This window comes from Adiantum capillus-veneris, chromosome 28 (genome assembly GCF_014529385.1).
Source record: "Adiantum capillus-veneris isolate H3 chromosome 28, ASM1452938v2, whole genome shotgun sequence".
Taxonomy (NCBI): domain Eukaryota; kingdom Viridiplantae; phylum Streptophyta; class Polypodiopsida; order Polypodiales; family Pteridaceae; genus Adiantum; species Adiantum capillus-veneris.
Genome location: NC_140958.1, coordinates 7,716,512 through 7,727,088, shown reverse-complemented (window position 1 = coordinate 7,727,088; position 10,577 = coordinate 7,716,512). Strand labels below are relative to the sequence as shown.

Here is a 10,577-nt window from a genome sequence, read left to right as displayed (position 1 = left end):
TCTGGTACATCCCCTCAATGCGACTACGTATGCACACACACTAACCGCACACCTTGTGGAGAGAGAGGAAGAGAAGGAAGGCATAGCCCTCATATACAATGGCCAATGGTGTGGATAGAAGAGATTAACTCAAGAAAGGGATAGAGATCTACCATCACACTAATACAATCTCACTCCACATAATCAAACAAAGGAAGACTAATAAGAAAGAAAGTGTAATTGATTATTAGAAATCAAGAGCTACATGGGCATGGAAAGCCCATGAGCCTCATGACCATCCACTCTACAAAGAGGAGAACTCACCCAAGAATGACTTCTCATTAAGCATGGGGCTCTTTTATAGATTTGGGCCTCAAACCCTTCAACTATGGGATAAAGTTGAGCTCTTTAGCCTAAACGTATACAACTTTGGAACTCTTAAATGAGCCCAAGGCCTTATACAATGAACAGGAAATATTGTGCACTATAGCACATCTACAAATTGGTGCATAATTGGTGTAGCATGTGTTAGCCACTGATAACATTTCCCCCTTCCTAATTTGGCACACGTCCTCGTGCATCGGTGAAGCAAGACATGATGACATGGTAGAAAGCAAGTACATGGAAGAAATGTTGAGCTATAAAACATAAGAATCAGTAATGAGCATCAAAGGCCACCAAGAAGAACAAAACATGAAGCACAATGAAGAATCACAGAGTGAATTTTTTACTTCTAAAAGATGGGTGAATCATAGTAAAAAACTAGACAACATAAAGCAAAAAAACCGTGAAGATTAAACCACTTGAAGTTTCAGTTTTATGCGTGAAACACAAGCAATCAATTATGACCCTAGCTAGGCTAATGCAAGTTCATAAACCTATTAGCCTAAAAACTATGTGAACAACCTTAATAAATTATTAAATTCCATCATGTCTACGGGCTATAAAAAAGCTCCTAATCTATTAGTACATTGTCAAAGATTTTTGAAGCTCGTGCAAGTTTTCTTTTTGTCGTTCATTGAAAAAATTAAAGCACAATACAAGGCTACCACCCCAAGGAAATTCTAGGTGCGACTCTCGGCTTCTTGAACCCTCAAGAAGGTGTTCCAAAAGACTACTAGCCTACCAAGGCGACGGCTAACCCCTATCAGCCCAAGGCATCGGTTTAGGGCCTTGACCAAGCAAGCCAAGGTGATTCCCCTCGCCTGCCAAGTGCCAATAAGGCGCTAGGCCTCACATAGACACAACATAACATATATATTTTTTTCACGTGTTTAGTAGCATTTTTGCTACTTTTCCTTGACACTTTTTTGCTTCTTTGATTCATTTTTTAGCACTTTTCTATTTCTTCCATTATGAGATGCTTATGGCAATTGGACTAAAGAGACTAAAGCCTAATCATATCCCTAGGTTATGTTAAAAATGAATGGAGTATTAATTTAAGACTATCACTAAGAGTCTAAGACTAATGAGAAATGAACCTACATTAACCTAAGGTCAAGGCCAATTACCTATGATTAGCACACATAAAACCTAATTTTTTGATGAGTTAATTTTCACAAAGCAAAAGTGTTGAAACTTTAGTATGCCTAGCTTTTGAACATGGAAAAACCATATCTTGGAAGCAGATTCACTTAATCCAAGCAAGAGAATGGAGAGATGAACACAAGAGAAAAATCATGGAAGGATTACACCTATTCATGCTCTTTGTGCATCCTTGAGCAAGCATCCCCTTTGTGTAGAGAAGTCTCTTGATCTTTTTATTAAAATCCAAGCTGATTTGAAGCTAAGTATAAACACAAGCTCCAAAGGTCTTTTATTGAAATCCACACAAAAAAAACGCACAAGAAAAACATTAATGAAAACCTAAAGCTAGGGTCTTCCAAACCCGAATTTGCCAAAGGGAAAAACACAAGGAAAAAAAGTACCTTTGGTTATGCACATGATGCTCTTTGTAGAAAATGCATGCATACATAACAACAATGAGAGATAAAATGCTTCTACATAAGCAAATTTTGCAATTTCTACCACCTCTCATGCATGGTTCAAAAATTAATTAGTTTCTAGCTCACTTGAAGTGTGGAATTTTAAAACAAGCCAAGAGCTGAAAATAATGCAACTTGGATGAATGAAGTGGATCTTGATAGCCAAATTTTAAAATTTAAAGTTTTTCAAAAAGTTGGCTAACAGCTAGCTCACATGAAGTTTCACAATTTTTAGAGAAATCTATGAGCTAGAGATGACTGCAACTTAATGAAAATGAAAGTGAATGGCTCTCAATAGCCAAATTATGTACTTGAAAGCTCAAAAAAGCTGGCTAAACACTAGCTCAAAATGAAAACAAATTACCTTTTGACCAAGCTATGAGCTAGCATGTATACAACTTTTAGTCCAAAGAATTTGGAATGGCTCTAATTAGCCAAATTTTGCAATATATTGCAATGATGAACTCTTCTTGAATCACTTGAAAGTACACTCCTGCCACACAACCCTTCAAAACGAAGCTCAATTGTTAGTGCTTTTAAGCATTTGAAATCTCCACACAAGCACTAAAATTGCACGATCAACCACAAGCTCAAAATGATATTGTACGGCCACTCAGAAAAACTAAATTTTAGTGTTGTGCAAGGATTTTATTTTATTAAAAAAAACCAATTCAAATCAAGCACTATAACATTCAAATCCAGGTTTGTGCATCAAGTGTTTTGATCAAGCATGCATGTCTACTATAATCTCTCAAAAGTGAGACTCATAGAAAAAAAAGAGCTTATAGTGCAAAAGAGCTCTTTATCGGATCAAAACAAACATCACAACATGCTCAATCACAAAGACAATCCTTGTACAAAACCTTAATTCATGACCCATTAGTACACCACTGTGCTTTCATGCTCTTTTGTAGCAATTTTGACATACAAGGCAAGGAAGTAGAGAGAGAATTGGCATTGGGAAATGAAGACACACAATATGAGTAACTTTGATTCTCATGCATCATCTAGCATATATAACAAGAAAGTGTTTATTATCATCGAATTGGATCTTCACTTTGAACTCCCCCATCATGAGCGGTCTCTTGAGGATAACATGCATAATTCATAAGAAACTCATCTTTGAAAATGCTAGCCATGAAGTTATGCGAGCTTGGCATGGCCAAGAATTGTAGCTTATCATCCTTTAGTCATTGAAAATTCGTCTTTTCTAATCACCGCCTCATAATAGATTTAGTGCACAAAGGAAAAATCTCAATAAATCATGCACGAGATATCATAATCACACTCATCCATGCAAGTAAGCGGATTGTTCGTTGTTTGCTCAATACCAAGTTTTTATTTTTGTAAAATTAATTTTGTTGAAGGTCGAACGACTCTTCGATGACATTACCGATTGGATATGAGGTTTTCAAAGGGGAGGAGGGTGACCCGTGGGAATCATCCCCTACATTTTCAATAATTTTTTATTTTTTTTTCAATCTTCATTGGCGGCTGTCTGTGTACTCAGCAATTGCAGGGCCGAGAAAGGGTGCCACGGTGCGTGACTTGCAAGCACGAAGCCACAAAAGGTAGAACGCGCGCGTGTGTGGCGTGTGTGTAGCCACTGGCTGTGGTCAGCACTCGCAGGACTAGGCAAATAAAGGCGGAATCCTGAGACTCTGAGAGCAATGCCTACAAGTGTGTGTGGGCATTTTGAATGCCCCGAGAAGGTCATCCTAGTTGCGAGGCCATGTGTAGGTGCAATTGCAACTCCAAAAGCCGAGGAATACAGGCCTCATGGTGTGTGTGTGTGTGTAGGTAGCGAGTCAACCTTGGCGGGTAGTGAGGGTCGTGTGTTTTTATGCGCAGCAACTAGGCAAGGGTGTTTCATCTTTATGCGCCCATCGTCATGATCTGGGAAAAGGGAAGGGTGCAATAATACCTGCTTTGGTGTGTGTGGGGCAGGTGTGGGGTCAACACACGAGAGAGAGGGAGAGTGAATGGTGAAAACTATGTGTGTGTGTGTGTGTGTGTGTGTTTCCAAAAAGGGTGCATCAGAAGCAGCCAAAAAGCTTTTTTTTTTCTCTTTTTTAATAAACAAACCTATTTCTTCAATTAAGAGCTCAGTCCCGCAGAGAGATAGCAGTATATCGCATGCTTCTAGAAGGTGAAGGCACGATGTGGGTTTGTACATATTGGCTTCATAAAATTTGATTTTAAGCAAAATTTTAGCAATCCTCAATCGTAATGTCTCATGCACACAATTACCAAAGTCGCATTTTATGCATAGTTTTTCATTCTATGTATGCAACCATAAGTCACAAAAATCCTCGACATTGAACTTGTTTGAATTCCTCAGGTCACTCGATATTATTGCAAGAAGTGCATACAAAGTAATTCCAAAAAACACACTTAGCATATCACACATCCAATTTACAATAACTCCTTTTACACACATTACAATAGATTGGAGTGCACAAGTATTTTTGGATTTGAATTCAAATTTGAATCAACTTGTATTCAACTAGAAAATGACATATACTTGATTAATGCACGATTTTCTCACTATTGCAACTTCAACCCCATGTATTAATCATTGCAACTTTGAATTGCTCAATACCCAAAATCCCTAATCATCCAAACCCTGTTGGATTTGTCATTTTTGGTTTGTATGGCTCACTCATTAGACTCTATGTTTTCTGTAAAGGCATAAAGCATAAAAAAATTTACCATTTCCATTGGTATACACATGCAATGGTAATAAAATCATCCTCAATCGTATACAATTGAGATATACCAAGGCATTTGATCATATACACCAACCTTTTAAGCCTTTCAATCATCATAATTGGTAATTGCTCCCAACTATTCATCCTTAATTTGGATATCCAATGCCATTGATTAGGCACACACACCCAAATTTAGGCCAAAATTGTACGAAATTAAACCATAAATTCCACATTGTAATGCTCAAATTGCACACTCGATCAAGCATAAGTGAATGCATGCATGCTCAATTTCTTAAAAATTACACTATTTTTACCCAATCAAGCAATGCACACACTCAAAATTAAACATAAAACTTCAAATTTGTCTTAATTGACAATGCATTTAGGCTTACACCTAATGATTGCACATACTTTTCATGATCATTTCACAATCAAAAACCATTTAGGTGTCCCAATTGACCATCAATAATTAAAAATCAAGTGGTCATGGATGGACACACACACTCAATTTTTGCCCAATTTTGGCAATTGGGCTTATCCAATGATTGAAATTGCCTAGCATACACATCATTTACATGATTTCATACTCATGTATCATCAATTCCATCAATTTATATGCATGCACACACTAAACATTAGGTGCACACACACTTGAAATTTTTGACAGTTTTTTTCCTTCTCTGGTGCATGCACACACACAATGATTTTTATGCACACACGTGAATTCTTGATGAGAATTAAGCATTATTTGGATACACACAAAGCTCATTAGTCACAATTTGACTATCAATTTCATTCAAAGTGTATCAAATTAGGTGCAAAGTGTAAGTCAATTTGTGTTACACACTTAATTTTAGTAAATAATTAGCAACATTGAACCTCATTAATCAATCAAAAATTGACATAACAAGTGAGTGCACTTACATCGTAACTAAACTCCAAGCTATTCCTTTGCTCCACGCAAAGTCGCATCATTGCACGCACAAATGTGTGCACCATCAAATCGGCTCCAAAATTGACCATTTGTAAGTCAAAATTCAAACAGTCAAATAATCAAATTAGGCATAAATTGATACGATTAACTTGATTAGAGTGATGATTCCACCTCTAAAAAAGGGATTTAACATTCATTACACTTCAAATGTTAGTGGTTAGGTTAGCAAGGTTAGCTAAAATTAGTAAGGGTTAGCATGAAATTAGTGAAATTGGGAGTGGAATTAGGGGTTTGGGGTATTCATAACTCAACATTAGTATCAATTTCTTGCACAACATCATCAAGTCAAACCAAAAATTGAGTTACACACACTCGAAAACCAACAAAGTTAGTAGTAGTGAAATTACTCTCTTCTACACATCCTAAACTCACTAGCTTAAGTTATCGATCCCCGGAAACGGCACCAAATGTAAAGAGGCGTTGTAGCACCACCTAATCGCAACCCACAAAATTGTCAAATCGGTGGATCAAAAACCCGGCTAGGGCATGGAAGCACGAGCATAGGATGAATAGACATAGAGGATTCAAGGGATCCTTCTACTCATCATAGAGAGAAGCCATGGAAAGGGCTTCCTCTAATCAACCACATATTCCTACTTGGTAATCACTTGCACACAATCATGTGATTGAAATTAACCTATCACATTAATCAATCTAATCACAAATCTTAATCACACAACCACACAAGCATGCAATTAACATACCTACTCCACATTAGTGTGTCCATTCCGGTACATCGCCGCAATGCGACTACATATGCACACACAGTAACCGCACACCTTGTGGAGAGAGAGGAAGAGAAGGAAGGCATAGCCCTTACACACCATGGCCAATGGTGTGGATAGAAGAGATTAACTCAGAAAAGGGATTACATATCTACCATCACACTAATACAATCTCATTCCACATAATCAAACAAAGAAGACTAATAAGAAAGAAAGTATAATTGATTATTAGAAATCAAGAGCTACATGGGCATGGAAAGCCCATGAGCCTCATGACTATCCACTCTACAAAGAGGAGAATTCACCCAAGAATGACTTCTCATTAAGCATAGGGCTCTTTTATAGATTTGGACCTCAAACCCTTCAACTATGGGATAAAGTTGAGCTCTTTAGCTTAGACTTATACAACTTTGGAACTCTTAAATGAGCCCAAGGCCCTATACAATGAACAGGAAATATTGTGCACTTTAGCACATCTACAAATTGGTGCATAATTGGTGTAGCATGTGTTAGCCGCTGCTGAGAGAGAGAGAGAGAGAGAGAGAGAGAGAGAGAGAGAGAGATAGATAGATAGAGAGAGAGAGAGAGAGAGAGAGAGAGAGAGAGAGAGGAACATGAAGAGGCTAGGTAATGCCACCATCTTGCAATATTTTGGGGGTTGGTTAGGGGAAGGAGGTAATAAGCGAGTAAAATGAAATTCGTGTGAGAGTCATACAATATCCTATGGCACATAACAAGAGCTTTAGAGATCAAAGGCAAAGGAGGCATGTAATCATTAGAAGAGTGGGTCTTCTTCCAAGCAGTGGAATAGCCCAAGTGACACGGCCAGCGAGAGAGAGAGAGAGAGAGAGAGAGAGAGAGAGAGAGAGAGAGAGAGAATTATGCTCATAAGACCCTCTTATCTAAAGTCAATTTTGAGAAAATAGAGAGGCCCTCACTCCCTATATTATTGAGGTATGTTACGATAATTCCTCAATCTGTCTAGGCGTCAGCCCAAGCGTACAAATCTATATTTTTATTGAGGTATCCAAGCGTGCAAACTTTCAAGTCAGCTCCAACATTCCTTGTTATGTCCTTTTTCCTTGCACTTTGCTCGCACCAACTCCTTGGCCTCAAACCTCTTTCACGGCTCCATGGCCTCACCACCTTTCACAAGCTACTAATGCTTTTTGGGTATCCCACACCCAATAAGCTACCCAAGTCATAACTTTTGCTAGTTGCGCAGCCAATTGAATTACACAACAATAGAGACTTAACAAAACCGTTGTACACCGATTTATCTTTGCGCTAATAGGAGGTGGGAGATAAAAGTGGGCAGGGATGGAGGGCAATGGGAGGAGTGTCAAAGGTGGGTGGAGTATTCAACATGCAAGAGAGGAAAGGTGATGCCACTTGTAGTGAAGAATATACTGGCCATAGCTTCACCATCTCCATCCCTCGGCCCATCACCATTGTACACCGGACTAATGAATGGTGGACAAGTGAAATGTAAGCGACAGGGCTAAGCGATGGTGGTGCAAGAAAGAGGACACGAATATCATCAACAAAAAAGCACGGCAAGGAGTCCATTATCACCTTAAATGGGCTTTTCTAGAATTCACCCTTAACTTCCTGGGAGAAGGTGGTGAGAGCAAGAGGGTGGTGTGCAAAGCACAGTGCAAGGAGTGAGAAGGTGGTGTACAAATTGTAGGTGACATCTCTGGATAAGGTTCACCATACCCATGCAATTGAGAGTGAGGTGTGGTGCATTATTTCAACTTGCCAGGTGGGGGGGGGGCGCACCACAGTTAATAAATGTTAATAATTGACCCTGCCCCTCACCATCAATGATTGCGGTTGCATTAAGGCTCAAGCACTTCGAAACTTATATTTGAAAGAAAAAAAAAATTACCAAAATACCCCTCTAATTTGTGAAAATTTCCAAAATATCCCTCAAATTTCAAAAATATCCTTGTATCTATTTTTGTTGGATTGTTCAAGATTTTCTAATCTTTATTCTTGTTTGACATTTGAGAATTGTTTTTGAGTGATTAGCACTAATTTGTCACAAATTACCTAGCAAAAAAAGGCAGTTATGTCTAAAAGTAATGAAGAAATTCATCCCCAAAACGTATATAACCAACTCAAATTCTATTTTTAGCATCTTGTATTGATTGACAATCAATCTTCTCATGAAAAGCTATAACTTTTCTTATTTTTGGAAATATATATTCTCATAACCATGGGTATTTTGAGAAATTTGGAAAATTTGAAGGGCATTTTGTGGAATTTATGACAAAATATTGAGGGTATTTTGAATTTTTTTGAAAATTGAGAGGTATTTTGAAAATTTCCACAAATTAGGGGTAATTTAGAGGGTAATTTTCCCAATAAAAAAGCACTTCTGAACTTTCGAAGTCTAGAGTCCAAGTTGCCAAAAAGATTCTCGCCCTCTGTCTGCCTGTGCATGCTTATTATTGCTCAGTCTTGAATGCTATGCGGCGCTTTGATAAGACAGAGCCTTTCCCTTTCTCCTGTTTCTTTCTTCCTTTGCAATCTAGCCATGACGAAAACAAACTCCTTACACGTCCCCGTCTCTCTCGTTTCTTTTCTTTTCCCTCTTTCTGGACGTAGATGGTACAATGATTCTGGCCAAGGACTCAAACGATGCAGTGTCACTCATAGCCGAGGCCCTCCCTTACGATGCGATTTCCATGCCGTCCAAAGGAGCCATGTCGCTTGCGTTTGCGGTGTCAACAGTTCAAACTTTGCATGGCGGTGCATTATACTTTGTGCCCTTTTACACAGAGTTTCAGCTGCTCCTCCTCCAGCTCCGCTTCCCCAGCCCATGGAGAGCCTTCGCGAGACTTCTGCCCCACGTTCTCTCAGTCAAACCTATTGTGTTTGCGGTGTCAGCAGGTCAAGCTTTGCATGATGGTACAAACTTTGTGCTTTTCACACAGAGTTTCAGCTCGTCCTTGTCGTGCTGCATCTCCAGCTCTACTTTCTCAGCCCATGGACAGCCTTTGCGGGACTTCTCTCTCACATTTTCTCACTCAAACCCAAATCTATTGTCTCCTCAAACGTTTTCCCACTACTGTGTTGTGTGTTTGTGTAGAGACAAAGAGAGAGAGAGAGAGAGAGAGAGAGAGAGAGAGGGGGGGGAGGAGGGCTTACCAGGTAATATCGTCAGTAGTTCAACTCGCACAGCGCGCAGCAACTCTGTCTCGTCTGCAGTTTTGGCTTGGGCAACAGATTCAACTCTGACACCAATAGCAACTGATCTCTCTCTCTCTCTCTCTCTCTCTCCTCCTCTCCCCTATTTTGCAGCTATCGACTTGAGAGGCCGGCTGAAAGCCTTTGATCAGAAGGCGAAGAGGTAGCACAGGACCATGGTACGAGAGCCCCTCTTGCTATAGCTATCCGCCCAACTCTCTCTCTCTCTCTCTCTCTACTAAAGCTATAGGAGATATTAGAGTGAGAGAAGAGAGAAGGAGAGAGTAGACGGAGAGATGGAGGTAGAGAAGAGAGAGAGGTGTGAGAGAGAAGGGAACGTGGAGCTGACAGGAAATTCAAATTTGAATTACACATACAACTGCACTAGAAAAATACAAAGGGGAGTTCATTTTATAGGCTTGGATAAGCAATATAGTCGTTGTAGGGATAAGGTATCTGTGGTGAGGTTTGAACTCTAGCTTAAGTGTAAAGTGCAATGCACTTTCCACATCCCCCTCAAACCAAAACCATAACAGAAGGCATAGAGCATTTGTGAGGAGATCTCCCCTCAAATGCGAATACACAAATAAAACCATGCTGAAATACAATGAATGTCGTTGAAGATGAAGCTAGGGATCTTCCAAACCGGCTCTTGTTGAGCAAAGGGTATGTTTCTCAGGAGGAAATGCTTTGGTAAGGAAATCAGCGACATTCTTTGTGGTAGAGATGTATTTGAGGTGAATGAAGTTGTCTTCTACTAGCTCCTTAATGAAGTGATACGCGAGCTTGATGTGCTTTGTGCGCTTGGTAAGCTGAGGACTCTTCTCCATTGCAATTGTGGACTGATTTTCGCAATGTAGAATGATTGGAGAAGTGGCACATGGAATCGGCAGTTCTTCTAAGAGTTGGTAAAGCCACAATGCTTCTTGAGCAGCGAGGGATGCTGCTATATACTCTGCCTCAGGCGATGATAGAGCAAGTGAAGTCT

General features: G+C 39.5%; 1 long non-coding RNA gene across 1 annotated transcript; it reads right to left on the bottom strand.

Moving 5' to 3' along the window:
• Positions 1–219: 219 nt before the first annotated feature.
• LOC147420025 (uncharacterized) lies at positions 220–9,966 on the bottom strand. The gene is made up of 3 exons (XR_015187039.1): positions 5,600–9,966; positions 2,329–2,470; positions 220–617 (listed from the first exon to the last, which is right to left on the bottom strand). It is a non-coding gene; the product is annotated as an uncharacterized LOC147420025 (long non-coding RNA).
• Positions 9,967–10,577: the final 611 nt, after the last annotated feature.